We start from the raw sequence: 20,082 nt of genomic DNA on the forward strand, positions 1-20,082 counted from the left end.
CTGTAGCCTGTTGTAAAACTAGGCAAGTATCTAGATCAGTTGATGTATCCCAGGGGTACGTGTACCTCTGGTTGAGAACCACTGCCATAGATGCATTCATCTGTAATATATCTTGCCTGCTTTAACCTGTAAATAAGTTACTTCTTTTTCCTAGGTAATAAGCCATTAGCTAATTACAGAATTGGCTACAGGTGTTGTCTTTGGTGTGAGATCTAAGACACAGGTTGATTTGGGGGTAAGCAACTGATGTCTTGGGACTGGGAGGAACCTGAATATCTTTTGATCTTTGGACGTAGTGACCATTTAACACTAAGTCCAGCTTGCCTGGCTGGCCAGATAGACTGAAGTCCCCAAGGGGTCTGTCTGGGACTCCATCATAGAATTGTTATAGTGCTTCTGGAGTTCACATTTGTCACTGGGTTGGTGAAATCGAATTCTAGAACACCCCACCAGCTTGGGGAGTCTGCCCTGCTTTTTGACAGTCTGCCCTGAGGTTGGTAGTTACCGTTCTGAGCCACTCCAAACAGCATGACAGGGACTACTTGCAGAGTAAGGTACCACTCAACTGGAGTAAAGGTACCACAATTGATCCTTACTGAATAAAACTGGCCTTCTTAGACGACGATGATATACCATTGGGAAAGATTATAGTGACACAATTTTCTTCCAAAGTACAATTAAGCTGCCACAATAGGTAAGTCCCCCCATGTATAAATAAATAACATCCAAATACCATATGGCTTCCTACATTATCCTCCTGATACGGTCCGGAATTAAAGCATGTTGTGAACGTATCATTTCCTGGCCATAAGATTCAAAGGCAGTGTAACATACTGATGCATAGACAGTTTGTTTCATAGCAAAGTCATACGCCTGAAGGAGATCTAATGAAGGGCTGCCTCGCTGTGTGAGAGAGAAAGCTAGCGAGACACGAAGTGTTGAAGTTTAAAGCCAAGTTAGAATGTGAATTTGTCAGAATATTAGGTTATATTGTGAGCCTGAGGGACGTAACATTTTAAAGAAAGGTCAGTTAGCATTCTGAGCCAAATGCTTCTGCATCTAGGAACTTCCAGCCTGTATCTCATGTCTTATGAAAAAGATATCACTGTATTTCACAGGTACTTTTAGAATCACCCTATGCAGAGATGAATCCAAACTGGATATTCTCCAAGCCTTCAGAGGTGCATATTAAAATAGCACCATGAGCCACACTACCCCACGGGTATTGTTTAGCAAAACTCAAGCCATATGTTCTATTGTGGAGTGGGGGGAGGGGGGCGTGTGCCTTCTCATCTCTCTCTCTCTCTCTTCAAAGAACGGTGATTCAGTTAACATGGAACGTGGATTTGAACTCTGCTTGGTTTTGCAAAACCAGCCTCCTTGGCACGTTTCCTGTTGTAATAGGAACACTTCTGAAACTCATCTTTGCAACATCCGGGATATGCTATTGTAAGACTAAAGAAGTTATACGGTTTGATCCAGGGTCCATGGAAAGACTTCCACTGGGTTCCGTGGGCTTTTTATCAACTATCACCCTGTATCTACTATTTCCTTGTTCCGCCCCACTTGGCTGGTCATTCCCTGTTCTCTAAGTGCAAGACTGAGCTCTGTTGGAATGAGGATGATCTTTATGGTATGTCTGTACATATGCCTGTACCTAGCACAATAGGGCCCTAATCCTTGCTTGGGGTCTCTAGACATTACCTTAAAGCTGGGCTGCTCATATGAAGCTCTTGTGTCTGCAAAATAGGGCTGGAAATCTAGCCAGGACTGTCTCTTGTGTGGTTTCTTGTCCTTCCTAAAAGCTGTTAGTTTGTTGTCGTTTGCTGGCTTGCCTGCCTTGTGCCGGCTTGATTGAGGTTTGTAGCGCACTTTGTTTGCTGAGCCTAGTGGCCTGTTAGACAAGGCTGAAAGCTTCCTAATGAGGCTTTACCCTGCTATCCTTTCATCTCCAACCCTTATAGGATCCCTTGACAACAGGGTGGGGCTAATTCAGGGAGAACTGGCTCCTAAGCGATTAGAGGAGTGAGCGAACAGGGGAGTTTTGTGAGGGAGTTTAGAGGGGGAGGATCAGAGCCAGATACCGCTAACAAATGATCTCTAAACATAGGCCAATAAACCTCACCCAAAAAAGAAAATAAACCAACCCTCCACCCACAAGAGTAAAAATAATGCAGGCAGAAGTCCAGCAGCAGATTGAGGGCTACGCAGTTTATTGCACTGAATGAAGCGTGTCTGATGACTTGCCCTGGGGGCAGGTGGCGTACATGTGCATTTGATACAAGCAACTCATGGCCCACAGAGGCTGAGTATGGGCTCTTGAGACCAGAGTGGCTGATCTGAAGAGCTAAGGGAGCCAGAGGTACATAAAATGAGACTTTCCAGGACACAACAGAGCGGTCCCATCCCCCGTCGGACGGCCTCTGTGCTGTGGAGGAGGATGAAAGTCTCAGGGAAGGAGATCATCAAGCTTGACTGGAGGAAAACGATCCCATAGTTGGGACCTTCCTTCCAGATGTCATGGTATCCTCTGATATGGAGGATCCCCCTCTGGGTGAGGGAAGCCCTATTATTAGGAAGAGACAGGTAATAGAAATGGGGGGATTCGATTATTAGAAATGTAGAGTTTGGTTTTTGATGACTGGGAGAACCATGGAATGAATTGCCCGTTGGGTGCAAAGGTGGGAGACCTCTTGAGACATCTAGACAGACGTGTGCAGTGCTAGGGAGGAACCGGTGGTCATAATACATGTAGGTACCAGTGACATAGGGAAGGATAAGAGAGAGGTCCTGGAGACCAAATTTAAGCTGCTAGGTAAGAAATTAAAGTCCAGGACCTCCACAGTTATCTCTGAAATGCTTCCAGTGCCAAGAGCAGGGCCAGTTAGACAGGCAGAAGTGTAGGGTCTCAATGCAGGGATGAGACACTAGTGTTCGGAGGAGGGATTGAGGTTTACTAGGAACCAGGGAACCTTTTGGGAAAGGAGGAGCCTATACAGGAAGGGTGGGCTCCACCTAAAACAAAATGGAACCAGACTGCTGGCATGCAAAATTGAAAAGGTCATAGAGGAGTTTTTACACTAAGGGTGGGGGGAAAGTCAAGAGGTGTGGAGGAGCACACAGTTTGGACAAAGACATCCCTTAGGGGAGGATTTATTAAAGGAGATACTCTATATCCTGGTAAAGAGGAGATAATAGAAATTGATAAATACAGGTAGGAGCTGAAGAGAAACAGCCAACCAGAAGAGTCCCATTCAATTATATCACAGGAAGGTCCACAACTAAATACTGACACATTTTTATAATGGCTTATATATAAATGCTAGAAGTCTAAATACTCAAGGTCAATTTGAGTGCCTGATATTAAATGAAATTAAAGTGATACAATAGGCATCACAGACACTGGGTACAAAAATATATAGGAATGACATTAGGTCATGCTGGTGGGGGAGTAGCGCTTTGTGTGAAAGAAAGCATAGAGTCAACCGTAGTAAAAATCTTAAATGAATTAAACTACACCATAGAGTCTCTATGGATAGAAATTCTGTGCCTGAGGATTAAGGTATAGCAGTAGGAATATAATAGTGACCACCTGACCAGGATGGTAACAGTGATTGTAAAATGCTCAGGGAGATTAGAGAAGCTACAAAAATAGAAAACCCAATAAAAATGGGGGATTTCAATGATCCCCATATTGGCTGGGTACATGTCACTTCAGGACAGGACGCAGAGATAAAATTTCTAGATGCCATTAATGACTGCTTCTTGGAGCAGCTGGTTCTGGAATCCACCAGTGGAGAAGCAATTCTTGATTTGGTCCTAAATGGCGCACAGGATCTGGTCCAAGAGGTGAATATAGCTGAACCATTCGATAACAGCAATCATAATGTAAGTAAATTTAATCATCCATGGGGGAGGGGGGGAAAATACCATAGAAGCCCCGCACAGTAGCATTAAACTTCAAAAAGGGGAACTACACAAAAGTGAGGAAGCTAGTTAAATGGAAATTCAAAGGAACAGTCACAAGGGTGAAATGCCTGCAAGCTGCATGGAAATTACTTAAAAACACCATAATAGAGGCTCAAACTAAATATGTACAACAAATAAAGAAAAGAGTAAGAGGACCAAAAAAAATTGGCACCATGGCTAAACAGAGTAAAGGAGGCAGTTAGAGACACAAAGATATCCTTTACAAATTGGAAGGCAAATCCTAGTGAGAAAGAACAGAAAGGCACAAACTATGGCAAGTCAAATGTAATTAAGCAGGCCAAAAAAAAGAGTGTGAAGAACAACTAGCAAAAGACAAACAGCAAGAAACAATTTAAAAACATTTGTAAGTACATGAGAAGCATGAAGCCTGCCAAACAATCAGTGGGGCCACTGAACAATCAAAGTGCTAAAGGAGCACTCAAGGAAGACAAGTCTGTTGCAGGGAAGCTAATGAATATTTCATGTTGGTCTTCACCAGGGGTGGGCAAACTATGGCCCATGGGCCGCATGTGGCCCATCTGAGCTTTTCATCAGGCCCTCCAGCTCAACCGATGGTCCGTGGAAAAGTTGCAGAACAAGCTGCGTGGGGCGGTGGCCGCTGCCGCTCCCGCTCCCTATCCTTCTCCCACCACATGGGCCCAGCGGCGCCCTGGCCAGAACACGGCGGCTGCTCCCCACTTTCAGCCATGTCCCTTCCCCCCTCCCCTTTCCCACCACGTGAGCTCAGCGGTGCCCTGACTGGAACCACTCCCAACCTTAAGCTGCACCACATGGTGGCTGCTCTACCCACGCAGCTGCGCCCTTTCCCCCTGCCCCTCTGTATGGCCCGCCATACCATTTTATGCACAGATGTGGTTTTCATGCCAAAAGGTTTGCCCACCCCTGGTCTTCACCGTAGAGGATGTGAGGGAGAGTCCCTAACCTGGGCCACTCTTTTTAGGTGACATATCTGAGGAATTGTCCCAGACTGAGATGTCAGGAGGGGAGGTTTTGGAACAAATTGATAAATTAAACAGTAATAAGTCTCTAGGACCAGATGCTATTCACCCAAGAGTTCTGAAGAATTCATATGAAATTTCAGAACTACTAACTGTAATATGAAACCTATTGCTTAAATCAGCAACTGTACCAGATGACTGGCAGATAGCTAATGCAATGCCAATTTTTAAAAGAAGGCTCCAGAGGTGATCTTGGCAATTATAGGCCAGTACGTTTAACTTCAGTATCAGGGAAATTGGTTAAAACTAGAGTAAAGGTCAGAATTATCAGACACACGGATGAACATACTATGTTGGGGAAGCATCAACACAGCTTTTGCAGAGGGAAATCATGCCACATCAATCTAATAGAGTTTTTTGAGGGTGTCAACATGGGTGATCAGTATACTTAGACTTTCAGAAAGCCTTTGACAAGATCCCTCGCCAAAGGCTTTTAAGCAAAGTAAGCAGTCATAGGTTAAGAGGGAAGATCTTTTCATGGATCAATAACTGGTAAAAGATAGGAAACAGAGTAGGAATTAAAAAAAAAAAAAAAAAAAAAATCAATTTTCACAGTGAAGAGAGGTAATTTATGGGGTCCTCCAAAAATCTGTATGGGACCAGTTCTTGTACAACATTCATAAATGATCTGGGAACAGGGGTAACAGTGAGGTGGCAAAATTTGCAGATAATACGAAATTACTCATGATGGTTAACTTGAAAGCAGACTGAAGAGTTAAAGGGATCTCACAAAACTGGGCAACAAAATGGCAGATGAAATTCAATGTTGATAAATGCAAAGTAATGCACATTCGAAAACATAATCCCAGGTATACATATAAAATGGGTCCCAAATTTGCTGTTATCACTCAACAACAAGATTTTTGGAGTCATTATCGATCATTCTCTGGAAACAACTGCTCATTGTGCAGTAGCAGTCAAAAAGCTTATAAAATTTTAGGAACCATTAGGAAAAGGACAGATAAAACAGAAAATATCATAATGCCACTATGTAAATCCATGGTACTTCCATGCCTTCATTATTGCATGCAGTTCTGATCACCCCATCTCAAAAAGAGATATTAGAATTGAAAAGAGTACAAAGAAGGGCAACAACAATGATTAGGGGTATGGAACAGCTTCCAAATGAGGAGAGAATCAAAAGACTGGGACTGTTCATTTTAGAAAAGAGAAGACTATGGGAGGGGAGATATTATAGAAATGTATAAAAGTCATGAATGGTGTGGGGCAGTGAATTAGAAAGTGTTATTTACCCCTTCACATAACACAAGAACCATGGGTCACCCTATAAAATTAATAGGCAGCAGTTTTAAAACAAAAAACTAAGGAAATTCTACTTCAAACAATGCACAATCTGTGCAAATCCTTGCCAGGGGATGTTGTGAAGGCCAAGAGCATAATGGGGTTCAAAAAAAAGAACTAGGTAAGTTCATAGACAATAGGTCCATCAATGGCTATTAGCGAAGAGGGTCAAGCTGCAGCCCCGTGCTCCGGGTGTCCCTAAATCTGACTGTCAAAAGCCAGGGCTGCACAACAGGGGAAGGATCACTTGATAATTGCCCTGTTCTGTTCATTCCCACTGAAGCACCTGGCACTGGTCACTGTCAGAAGACAGGATACTGGGCTAGATGGACCACTGGTCTGACCCAGTATGACTGCTCTTCTGTTCTCAAACTGGAATGGAGATGCTGTGTGAAAAGCCTCTTTCATGGTATCTTGGCCTTTTATGTCCATTCCTGGCTGGAACCTAGAATTCCAGAGGCAATTGAAAATGAAAGTGTCAGTTTAAAAAAAAAATATATGTCTATATCTCTTGAACCTCAGTGTTCAGTTCAAATTGAATTTAGTTTGAGTTTTGAGTAAAGATTCAAGGCTGGTTCTTTCTTTATTCAGACGGTTTAAATGTTCTGTTCATAACACACATTTACTAATATTTTAAATATTACAATTATTTATTTTTAACTGTGCTGTTCAATAGTCTGGAGTGTCCAGATTCAGCAAGGTCATAGATAGCTCTGCAATTAATGGACTTAGAGGGCCACTTATTGCTCTAAGACACGATTTCCAAAAGCAACAAGTAATTGTGGGGGCCCAACTCAAAACCATAAAGGGGCCTGGTTTTCAGGAAGTACTGAGTACCCATCCACTGAAATTCAGGCCCCTCTAAGATATCGCAACTTGGGTACCCAGGGACGGAAGATTAAAATTACTGGCGACTCTTGAGAATCTTGGGCACAAGCACCATTTGATACAGTTGACCTACTTGCATCAGGGCTGAAGTTGGCTCCTTATGCTTAATGGAGTGGTGGGTACTTGAAGTCAGGTAGCCTCTTGTTTTCAAAACAGCTAAGGACATGTGATGGTAACAGTTGAGTGATAGCCCAGGTCTGTGCTCTTCAATTGAAAGTGTTTAAGAACTGAGGTGTCATTGTGCTAAGCACTGCACAATCAGCGAGACACACTCCCTGCCCTGAAGTTTACTATATAGACAAGACAAAAGGTGGGAAGGGAAAACACAGAGGCTCAGACAGGGGAAGTGGTTTGCCCAAGGTCATGCAGCAGGTTAGGGGAAGAGCTGGAACTAGAATCCAAGCCTCCTGGTCCATAGTCTCATGACCAGACCATGACTTTCTGGACTTTCGCAAGTTGTCAGCCTCACTGTTCAGCATCCATCTTTGGTCAGAGCAACAGGGAGAATATTCATGCTAATAATGACATGTTATAATGCGTCTCCTCATTTCTCTTTTCCCTAGACTCCAGTTTTTCCTGACTGCTCAGGAGCCAAGAGAGAGAGAGCAATGAGATTTAAGCAGTGTTGTATTCTCTCCCCCTAATTTTTCCTTCCTGTTTGTGCAGTTGCCTCTGTCAAATGGTCCATGATTTTGCAGCGTACTCTTTTATTATAGCCGTACAAGTAAAAACTTGATCTTCTACTGGTAAAATGGAATACTACTCTATCTACTGGTGCTTAATGACATCTTCAGCTAGTGCTGCTTAAGGCATATTGATTGCAGGGGCTGCTGTGAGGGTACTCCTACTGAAAATCAGTGACTCAGTTAATCTGCACTGCGGAGTTGTTTATTTGTTCAGAATGGGTTGCCGCTGGAGTGCAAAAGGAGTGAAAAGAACAGAAGGAGGGAAATATGAGGGGTAGCCTTTGAGGCATTTCTGCCTCTTGAAAACCCCTTTCTAGATGGTGAACAAAATTTCTCCCCCAGGCCACCCAGACTGGTGGTACGGAGCTTAAAAAGGGGCGGCTCTCCAATGCAGAGTCAGGGTGCAGCGTGGCAATGTCCGCACTTACGGCATTTCCCTCCCTTCACATATCAGTGTACCAGCACAATGAGATCATTAAAAAATGCCCGGGGATTATTTTGTAGCTCTGCACAAATGCATTGTACAAAACAGATGAGACTCACAACGTAGGGAGGTTGTGCACACACCTATTAAATCCCCCCAAGCCATTGATGCGCATTGATTGGGTAGCTAGCTCGTGCTGAAGCACTAGGGGAACTAGATGGTTGCCAGGCAATATGCATTAAAGGGGCTCAGGTTGCACTGTTCATTGAGGGGCGATAATTGTGCCCAGGGAGCCCTGTGAGGCTGTAATTTCCCCCCACCCATATTCGGGGCGGAAGCTTATTGCTGAAGACCTCCTTGGTATAAGCTTTAACTAGAAGAATTAAAGAGATAAATTCAACGTGAATAATTCTGCTGCTATTCTGTATCTTAAATGGAGTGTCAGATCAACTACTAGGGGAAATCCTTGCCTAACTGCATATAAATATATGGCAGCTGGCAGGTTTTCTGTTTTGTATCAGTGCTTAATGCAGATGAAACATGTCACATGGACTGCAACAATGAAGAGCTGCATAGCCTAGAATAGTGTTGGATACTCTGGTTGGACTCATACCACTGGAAGCTCTTTGGGACAGGGACCATCGTCATTTTGTTGTGGGTTTGTACCACCCCTAACACAATGGGGTCCTGATCCACGACTAGGGCTCTTACACACTATTGTAAATATAGCACTACTACTACCACCACCACCGGTCAGGAGATTTCTCAAAGTCTGCCCATGGTGATTCTTTATACTGCTACTCCAGAGAATGCCATACAAACTGGTGCTTTAACTCCCTCCATCACCACTGCTCCACAAGGGCATACCGTTGATCTTGCCAACCATGGCTGAGTAAAATCAATGTAGTTTGTGAAGAGATGATAGCGCTGACGTGATGTGGGTGGTTGCTGCACGCATGTACTTACGCCCCATCACTGCCAATGGAACCTCAGCCGGTGCTTTGCTGAAGTGAGGATCTAAGTGCTCCAGGAACTCTCAGAGCAGTGACATTCTGACGGAGGCTCGGGAACTGCAAGTGGCTCTTTAATGCGTCCCCTGCAGTTCTCTGCAGCACATGATATTAAAACAGTGTGAATTACTTATAAACCAATCTAAGTTATTAACCAATCAAGATGCTTTTAATGTGTAATTAACCTATTGTAGACTACTTGGTCAGTCATTTTGTTGCGAGAATAAATAACATAAATTAGACCAAGTCATACTACTGCAGCTCTTTTGGGTAATGTTGATTGCTAATTTGACTCCCGAACCACTGAGGTCTGAGGATCACTTCTCTTGAGGGATTCCTTTGCCCAAACTACCTCAATGGGGGAAACAATCTTCTAGTCCAAGCCAGATCTTCGGAGCACTTGGAAATAAGGATACAACCTGAGGACATGCATTTCTGTTTGTGCCTATTGTATTAGAGAAGTAATTCAAAAATTATTCATGCATAGGTCAGGACTCTCTCAGGGATACCATCAAGGTCAGAGACATTGGGTTGTATGTTATGTATGCCCTGCAGTACTTACGTCAGCTTTAACTGGCACATGCTGCTATCTGCAATATTTTCCTGAGATTTGCTTGACAAAATGGTGCTCAAAAATCTCTCCCTTTTATTCTGAATCTACAGAACATCAGACAAACAGGCTGCTGTGAAAACAGATTCTAGGCAGCTGAAAACAGATATTGCAGCCTTTAAATGGGAATACAGTAGAACCTCAGAGTTACAAACTGACCAGTCAACCACACACCTCATTTGGAACTGGAAGTATGCAATCAGGGAGCAGCAGAGACAAAAAAACCAAATGCAGTACAGTGCTGTGTTACACAAACTACTAAAAAATAAAAGGGAAAGCAGCACTTCTCTTCTGCATAATAAAGTTTCAAAGCTGTCTAACATCAATGTTCGGTTGTAAACTTTTGAAAGAACCACCGTAGTGTTTTGTTCAGTGTTACAGACATTTCAGAGTTACGAACAATCTCCATTCCTGAGGTGATCATAACTCTGAGGTTCTACTGTACTTTCTTCAGCCATCTGTCTGCTTTAGTCCGGGGCGGGGGGAAGAGGGGGAATTCTTCTTCTTGCACTAGAGCTTCAATAATCTCAGTGTTCATCCGTCACTAATTAAAAGGGTTGGCATTTGGGTTTGTTTAAGACAATTGAGGATGGATGGTCCAGTGGTTAGAGCGCTAGTCTGAGACCTGTGTGCCTCTCTTCCTGTCTCTAATATGGGGGATAATAGTACTGCCCTGCATCACAGGGGTGTTGCAAAGATAAATACATGAAAGATTGTGACATGCTCAGATACTATGGTGATGGGCACCTTAGGTAAATAATTACCAAACTATATTTACCATTTGGGTCTAGAAAAGCCAGGCTAGAAAGCTCACAGGAACAGAGTTTTCATGGGAGATTTCTGGCACTCGCATCTAGTTATGGTCAGAAATTCAACAAGAACAAACTCTTTCAAGGTAGCTTGCACTTCAGTTTCTGGTCCCAGCAGAATGCTAGAAGTGAACAAAATCATACCCAGCCATTTCAGAATCAGAACGTTCTATTAGGTCTTCTTCTAGAACTGGGTGAAGAGGTTCTGGATTGCTTTGAGAAAGTTCAACTACCTCGAACCCTAACATCCTACGCAGGCGTTACTCTGACATTACAGAGTCAAAATTCCTTCTGAAATCAAGGGAGCCATTTTACTTTGCCATTACTTAGCAGCAGTTTACTCAGGCAAGTCACACACTAGAGTCAAGGAAAAACAGTCTGCAGAACTTAGTCCAGTATCTCTCCCTTTCAATCCCAGGACAGTTTTAAAATTTGAAATTCTAAGTACAAAAAAATTGTTCCAGAACTATTTTAAATTTGAAATGTCAGAGAGCAGCTTTAAAGCACTGTGTCTTTTCCCTTTCCAGGTTGTGATAGGACAGTAACTCTTACCTTTAAAGGACCATGAAGCATATGTTTAAAAAAAAAATTTTTTTTTGCCAAAATTACTGCTTTCTTAATGGTCATTAAATATTAAAAATTAAGTCACAACCCAATAGAATTAAGAACAGTTCCACTAAGAGTGCTTCCCTCAGTGAAGAGAGCTTTACAGGCACCCAAGATAGGTAGATAGACTTTCAAAAAATCAAATGGTAATTAATTCGTTGGCACAAGGGAAAACGTCTGTAGACGCAACCATTTTGCTATTAGCTACATTAACTTGTTGCTGGCATAAGCATGATTCCTGAAGATGATATAAAAAAGGTCTGGCAGACAGAGAAGGATCCTTTGGATAGTTCACTTGGATTTCCTACAGTATCTTCTGCTGCCATATTTTCATAATTTTCAGTGGGACAGTTCCCTGAATTTCCCAGTTCTTCAAATTCACTTCTTTTAACAATCCTTCCTATACAGTTTTCTTCATCAGTAAAGTGTCTCTTGCCCACTCGGTCTGAGACTGTAAACTTTTCAGGAGGTGGAGTGTGTCAGTCCATGCCTTAGCGTTATGTATTTACAGTAAGATACAAGTGTCAATTTTGATGCCACTATAGAGGTTAAAAAAAGTGGAATCAGTTTGCCTTAAACTAAGCAAGTTAACTAGTAATAAATGCTCTCTCAAGAGCGGTCCTAAACCCTGATTTAGATAATTTGAATGTGCAATGTCAGTATATTTTAGAACGTGCGTCCTGACCTGTGCCTGCTCAAAACCCATCCCTTCCCATCCCTCCCCCTGCAGATCACGTGTACAAAAGCTGATCTTATTTTTCAGAAGTAAAAAAATGCCATTTTAAACGTCTCTAATGTTAATCCTTCTTTCCTCTTACTCATTTTTATGTTGTGACCAGAATCCCTTTTTAAATCTTTGATGCCCAGAACATACTTTCTTCTCATCTCTTTTCTAACAGGGACCTGGCACTGATCATATAAATAGATTTCTAAGGGCATAGCTACATGGGAAAACTTTACCAAGTGTTATAACTTCCCATGTGTACACTCATTCTAGAGTAAGAGTGGGGGTTTCTCAGTTTAGTTTAAACTCCTTCACCAGACCTAAACTGAACCTGAAAAGGGCCCTCTTATACTAGAATAAGAATGTCCACACAGGGAACTATTTCTGTTTTATTTCACATCTTAGCTTATGTAACTTTCTTGTGAGACCAGCCCATAAGGTTGTAAGTTGCTTGGGTCCTGATCCAGCAAAGATTCATGCACGTGCTTGACTTTACACACACATTAATTGAGCCAGTAGGTAAAATCCCAGAGCCACTGAAGTCAATGGCAATATTCCCTGGAGTTCACTCATTACCTTTACTGAAACTACTGATAAGTGTGATTGAGCACATGCCTAAATATTTGCAGTCTGGGGCCTTAGGTTGTAAGCTTTTAAAAGCAGGTTCTGGGTCTTCCTATATGTTTATACAGCACCTAACGTGTTGTGAGCAGGAGTGCAATTATAAACAAAAACAATAAAGCAATTCCTGTCTCTCTAAGGAAGTTAAAAAGCCAGAATGCTGATACTGACAGAAGTGCTAAGGGTTGAGAATTCAAGGCAAATTTTCTTTTTAAAAAACCCAGTCTGTATTTGTAGCCTCTGGGAAGGTGGGGTATGCGTGGTGTGTTTACACGAGCAAAGAATGTGTGAGAGGGTTTATATGAAATATTTAGAAATGTGGATGTGGGGTGGAAATTACCCCCGTGCGGTGAGACCTTACACAAGGTCAATGTGTTTCTTAATTCCCACTGTAGCTTCCAGATAGCTCTTACATGGTGCAAAGGACTTGTACTGGTCCACATAGCAGTGAACTTCACCTTTGCAGAGTTTTAAGCAGAGGTGGAGAGTAGGAAGGAAGTGGGCTTATATCTGGAGACAGGCCTGAACTGCAACATGTGCATCTGGAGTCAGGTGGATGGTCACAGTTAGTTAAGGGTAATGATTTGGAAATGTGCTGCAGTCCAGAGTAGAGAGGGGCGAGCTATGAAGCTCTGATCCCAAAGTATGTGTCTGGGTCTAGGATTGCAGATTAGTTTAATCTCTACGCACAACAGCAGTTAATGCGAAGTAGAGATGCAGGCCTAGTTCTCCATGCACCAGGCGTGAGGCATGGCCCTGTACGTACTAGAGAGGAGTTCACATTAAAACCTTGGATCCTGACAAATCCAAACTTTGGGGAAGTTTGGATCCAGGTCCAGCTTAAAGCTTCATGGTTGTCCCTTATCCCTTCAGTGGGCTCAACCCAAGCCTGAGTGTTGACCACCACTGAAGGTTGGCATTGGATTGCTTTGGGGCATGGGCTCATCTCTATTATGAACTACACACAGATAGAGCACAGACCATATAAACTGTACTGAATAATACCGGGGCAGACCCCACGACAGGCTTTCAATAGGCTGCTGTGAAAAGCTGAAGAAATAAAATGGACTATCTGCTCACCAAGGGTGACCAGGGAGGTGGTCAGCCAGTCACATGCTGAAGACGAGACGGGGAGAAGGTAAGAAGCCAATGGACCGGCCTCCAAAAGACAAATAAAGGTAAGTGCTGGTTGGGGGTGTGGAGGGGGAAATCAATGCTTAGGTCTGGTTGTGAGAAAGGGGAGGGGGCTTAAATGCTTAACCAGATAAGAGACTAGATCCAAATATAGACTCCTGCCTACAAATATAATTGACTCCAAGGCATTCACCCCTCCCTACTGCCAGCACTAGCTAGAACAAGGAATGGGAATACAATGGAATGGGTTTGCCATAATAGATCAGATCATTGGTCCTACCACCGGGAATGGCTAGTGCTTAATGTTTCTGCAGAAGGTGAATCTCTTCCCCGCCCCATAATGCAGCCAGCTAACCTCAACACTGGAGAATTCCCTCCAGTCCACTCCCATGGTGGGACTTGGTAAAGCAACGTCTGAGGCTCGAATAACTTTGCAATAGTATCCTAGCCTGCAGAGCGACATGCATTAATACGAGCAGGGAGTGTCCAAGCTTCCTCACTTAGCTCCCCCCACACACCCAAATCCCATTCTTCAATCCTCCAGCTATTCCACAATGGGATTCCTTCTCAGAGTGCACCGGTTCTCCTGAGCTGGGCTGTAACATGTGTGCAGCGTGGACAAATTGCTCATTCCAGAAGAGGAGGAGGCCACAAAGCACATTTTATTTGTGACCCAAGATGCGACTACTTGGATTTTCGATAGCTCTCTACAGACATTAATCAACCCCCACATTAACCTCATGAGATGGGGAAGAGCCCTACTTCTTTTCAATGGATGGGGAAATTGAGGTGGGAAGTTTAAGTGACTCGTCCATGGCAATGGTAGAAGTCAGTACCTCAAAGTTGGGATTAGAACTAAGGGGGATCATAGAAACATAGAAGATTAGGGTTGGAAGGGACCTCAGGAGGTCATCTAGTCCCACCCGCTCCTCAATGCGGGACCGATCCCAACTAAATCATCCCAGCCAGGGTCCTGGTTCCAGGTCTTATGCTTGTCTCACTAGGATATGTCTGGCTGCTCCCAGCTGTCCAGGAGTGAAAGGCTAATCCATTCATAAAACATACCAAGCTGTTACTTCATTGTACAACTGGTTTGTTTTTATTCCCCCCTTCCCTGCCACTAGCAAACCCACTTTATAGTCAAAACTCAAACACTCTCACTTTGGTGTCTGCAGCAGAGGAGAAAATGAGAATGGGCATCGTCATGGACATACAAAATCTTCCTGCCCCTGAGCCCCAATGCTCTGTGGAAGAGGTCTCACCATTCCGGATGCTTTGGGTGGTGAAATAAAGGCACATGATGCAGCTTCTTCTGACAGGAGAGAGCTCTGCCGAGGCTAGGCTCAGCAATGGCAATGGTGGATGTGGCAAACCCCCACTCTCCCACCTGCTCACTCATGATGTGGTTCAGCTCCTATCAGGGATGATGAAAGGATTCCCATTCTCTATAGTGGGAGGTGGATAGGCCCCTCAGCTCTTGGTGACGGGGCCAGCTGAGCTCCAGCCTTTTCCGTTCCAAAGCAGGATGTGCATGTAGAAAGCGGCGTGGAGGTATGCGTGTGTGAAGGCAAAGGAGGGGCAGAAGCAGGGAATGGAAGGGGAGAAGGGGACAAATGGAGGGAAGAAAATTGGCACTTGAGGAGGGTGGGCATGTGGCCCTGCAGTTAGTTCCAAGGAAGATGCCACAACATTGGGGCCCAAAGGGGGGGTGAGGTGTTAATGACAAGAAATGCCTCCTCCTCCCCCCCAGTAATTCAGGGCCTAGCCTAATCCAAGTGGTTCTGGGGATTTGAAAGCACTGCTCCTGGTCACCGCCCTGGAACGTGTGACAATGACGCCACGTGCTAAAGAGAAGCTTGTCTCTCAAAGCTCAGCAATACATTGACTTCCATTTTAGAAAGAGGCGGTTATCTTGGCAGCTAGCGTGTTGGTGACCTGAGGTGGACCAACAAATCCCTCCCTCAGAGAAAGTGCTGGGCAAGGCAATAGCAGAAGCTGTTGCGGGGAGGATGGTGTCGTTATTTTGAGCCAAACCGTCCCAGTGCATTGTGGGAGTACTGCTCACTTAACACGCCAAAGGCTTGGGGAGACACCTAAAAGCATTCTGTTGTTTTTGGTTACAGGGCACAGTTAAATTTGTAGGCAGCTTCTTTACAGAATGGGGCATGTTTCCCTTGGGCACGCGTCCTATAGCGCATAATGAGGATGAAACCAATGGGGTTCTATAGAAATTGCTCTAACAGGTCATAGAATGTAGAGGAGGTGATCCTCTCTATGGGTTCAATCCTGTAAGGTGCCAAGCACTCTAGCCCCAGTCCTGCAAACACTTATATACATACTTAACTTTAAGTATGCACTTAGCACAAGGCCAGAGTGCTCAGCACCTGACAGGATCAAGTCCTATAGGAAGGATATAAGCATCAATTCAGCATATTACTTTAGCACTTACTTAAAAATAAGCACAAGTTGTCTCATCAATGTCAATGGAGCTACCACATGCATGATTAAATGCTTTGCTGAGTTGGGACCATATTTCTCACATTTTATGGAAAGATTCAATAACCCCCACAAAGGTTTTCAGTTTCTATTAATGTTTCTGACATTACAGTAAGGATTTGTTCTCTGGAATTGTCTCTTATCCTACAGATTTTGCCTCTATCCTATTGTACTCTAGTAAAACTCCTGAGATCATTTGAGAATTACTAACAATTCATGACACTAAAATTGTCACACTTCTTATTTTTCTCCCTGTCACCTATTAAAAATAACAACCTTGCACAAACAGACAAGAAAGTGTATTAGCCTCAGTCTAAACTCTGCAGGCTTGCCCTTTACCAAGATAATTGCTAAAAACTGTATTGTACTTGACAGTGTTTATACCACACTCCCTAGAGAGGGCAACACACAATTACCCCTGGTTTTGCACTGTATGCTATTACCACAGGCCTGTCCAAAGCAGAGTAATTATAGTCTCTTACCTTCTGGGCATTCTAAGCTGTTTATACAGTGATTATTTTCCCCCCAGGCCCGGCTCTACAGAAAACATATCGCTTCTTGGAAGCAAAGGCCTGGTGCATATGCCAAACACTTCCTTTTAAAGGCTTGCATCACAAATGCGGTCCAGCTGTCAGCCATTCCCTCCAAGACACTCTCTCAGCATCAGGTGGAGACTTTCCCTCCAGAAGAGCTCAGTACTCCTTTCTCCCCATTTCTAGGGCTGGATGTATATATACATCCTATCATAACAGCTTAATACTTCACTTACCCACCAACAAAATGTTACTTGCTCTGAGCAAACAGAATTTTGCCAGACTTATTTGAATATTAACTTTATTTTTTATGTTTAACTTCTTATGTTCTGGGGCAAATTCTGCCCCTTTCATACTTCCCACACAGTCTCATTGAGTTGGGGGGTATGCACAGAATTTCAGGGGAGGTGCACCTGAAAATACAGGTGCTTAACTTTAAGTAGGTGGGCTGGTGGCGTGATTCTTGCTTAGGGTGTCAGAGGACCAGGTTGCACGCTCTGGCAATAGAAGTGAATGCAGCTGGAGCGTTGAGGTCAGACTAGATGATCTGACAATGATTCCTTTTGGTTTTAGAATCTATGAAATGTCTTGTTGACTCTGGATCAGAGCAGACTTTGACTTGCTGTGTGTTCTTTAATTACACGTCAGATATTTCAAATGCTTGCTAAACAAAGACTATTTAAAAAGTTGGCAATAAGCATGCAGACTGAATTTCTCTAACCATGAGGGGAATGAAGTTCTGGAACAGCCTTCCAAAGGGAGCAGTGCGGGCAAGAAACCTAGCTGGCTTCAAAACTGAGCTTGATAACTTTCTGGAAGGGATGGTATAATGGGACAGCCTAATTTGGCAATTGACTGATCCTTGACTACTAGCGGTAAATAGGCCCAATGGCCTGTGAGGAGATGTTAGATGGGGTGGGTTCTGAGTTACTACAGAGAATTCTTTCTGGGTGTTTGGCTTGTGAATCTTACCCACATGCTCAGGGTTTAACTGATCACCATATTTGGGGTTAGGAAGGAATTTTCCCTCCGGGCAGAGTGGCATAGGCCCTGGGGGTTTTTCGCCTTCCTCTGCAGCATGGGGCAGGGATCATTTGCTGGTGGATTTTCTGTACCTTGAAGTCTTTAAATCATTATTTGAGGACTTCAGTAACTCAGTCTTAGGTTAGGGATCTATTACAGGAGTGGGTGGGTGAGGTTCTGTGGCCTGCGTTGTGCAGGAGGTCAGACTAGATGATCATAATGGTCCGTTCTGGCTTTATGAGTCTCTCCCTGTAGCAGTCTTAGCCAGGATGGAACAAATAAGCGCATGCAAATGTGAGATCTATGCACTGTGTGGCAAGTTCTGTATTTGCATACGTATTTGGACTGCGTCTAGCACTCTGTGAGTTCTAGCAGGATACAAAGAATAAATAAAACAATACCAGTATTGCCAACGCCATGTTAAAAAACCAGGAGTCAGGCCCCTCAAAATCACAAGTCAGGCTTAAAAATGAGGAGCTTTTAAATAAATAAAATGTGGAGATCTTTTAATTTGGCTTCTGGTTTTTATGTTGTTATTATTTATCAGTTGTATTGTGGTAGCACTTCAGAGCCCCAGTCATAGACCAGGACCCATTGGGCTAGGTGCTATCCGCAGAACAAAAAGCCCGCACAAGCTTACAAACTCAATTAGAATTCATGTTTTCCAGCTTTTCCCCACAACCCTGAGAGCTAGAAAGTTAGTCTTTGTTTAAAACGTGAGCTGAGATTCTCCTATAATTACATGACTCCAGGTGCTGGGGCTTTAAGAGACTTGCATCACTGTAATAATGCTACAGTGAATGATTTCTGTTCTGTTAAGGGTTTTTCATCTCCCTAGTTTGGTGTGAATGGAAACTAATCTGGGTTACTTCTTCTTGTCTACTACTCCCCAGTGTGTTCCAAAGGTGATCAACAGCAGCTTTTGTAGTAAAGAGGTTTAGAGTGAAATAGCAACAGCTGCATATTTCCAGGTGTGTGTCTTATGCCGCATTTCTACACATGTGGTACAGTTCATGCACTTGGTATAAGAGTGTAGCATCACTTTTCACCATCTGCCTGGAAATTTAGCTCTAGCCATAAAAGAATTGCACAGCTCGGTCAGGAGACGGAAATATTTGCTCCACCTCACTGATGAATTGATTATGATCCTGTCGGCTTCTCTAGTGATAAAAATGTTACTATTAGTCTATGTCTACATTACCACTTATGCCGGTATAACTTATGTCACTCTGAGGGGTGAATAAACCACCCTAAATAAGTTACAGCGACATAAGCGCGGGTGTGGACAGCGCTATGCTAGTGGGAGAATGTCTCTGATCCTGTTTACTGGCACTGTGTTTTTACACCTTAGGTACTTGAAGGGTGCCCCTCCCTGTAATATCTCAGTTATGACCTGATTTAAAAGCTCCAGTTCCACAGGGAGCATGTTTCATTTGATCTAAAATTACAGGAAATTTAAGATAATGCAACTAATTGTATTGTAATTGCAAGGAGTTAATAGCAGTAATGTGACAGCATTAGAATTACATCCCTCAGGCCAGATCCTCCACTGGTGTAAATCAGGATAGCTCCATTGCAGGCAGTGGGGCTGCTCTGATTTACCCCAGCTGAGGATCTGGCCCATTATGGATTCCAAAGAGAGATGCAATCAGTCTTTTTTCTTTGTCCTCCTGCATGCAAACAATCTGAGCCCTTCTCTGTCCAACAGTACCAAATAGCCTCTCTTCAGGAAGCCTCTGATTGCTGAAAGCAGCTGAGTTTGTTTTTAATAATCCACGTTTTTGCAATTTGGCAATGTTGCTCCTGGGAAGAGAAATGTTGCTGCGGGAAGGAGTTCGGTGTCTCTGATCCTATTTACTGGCATTATTTTTTACATGTGGTTTTCTAGTTACCTTAGGTACGTGTAGGGCGCCCATCACTGTAATGTCTTAGAGCCTCACAATCTTTAATGTAGTGAAATAGTGCTATTATTCTCATTTGCAGATGGGGAATATGAGGCCCAGAGAGGTGAGGAGACTTGCCTAAAACCACACAGAAATTCTGTGGTGGAGCAGGGATTTGAACCTGGGTCTCCCAAGACAGGCTTACACCTTTCTGCATTCAATGAACTAAAATATGAAGCATTTCTTATATCGAGATAAAGAGAGAGAGTGCACTTAGCATTTTTTAAATGGGGAAGCTCTTTTCCCTCCCTTTCATTTAGAAACAATTTTCTCCCCAAAATTCAC

At 43.4% G+C, this 20,082-nt stretch overlaps 1 protein-coding gene across 7 annotated transcripts in view; it reads right to left on the reverse strand.

Moving 5' to 3' along the window:
• Positions 1–20,082, reverse strand: part of PALM2AKAP2 (PALM2 and AKAP2 fusion) — a 394,465-nt gene that overhangs the window by 158,985 nt on the left and 215,398 nt on the right. Inside the window, exon 1 of one of the 7 annotated variants that reach the window (XM_067553250.1) lies at positions 16,781–17,184. The exons of the other annotated variants lie outside the window; for them this stretch is intronic. The gene's annotated coding sequence lies outside the window, so the exon portion shown is untranslated. Of the gene's footprint in view, positions 1–16,780; positions 17,185–20,082 lie in introns of those variants that run through there. 7 annotated transcript variants of the gene reach the window in all.

Source organism: Emydura macquarii, unplaced genomic scaffold (genome assembly GCF_026122565.2).
Source record: "Emydura macquarii macquarii isolate MOO-44397 ecotype Brisbane River unplaced genomic scaffold, CSIRO-AGI_Emac_v2 contig_1451, whole genome shotgun sequence".
Lineage (NCBI taxonomy): Eukaryota > Metazoa > Chordata > Testudines > Chelidae > Emydura > Emydura macquarii.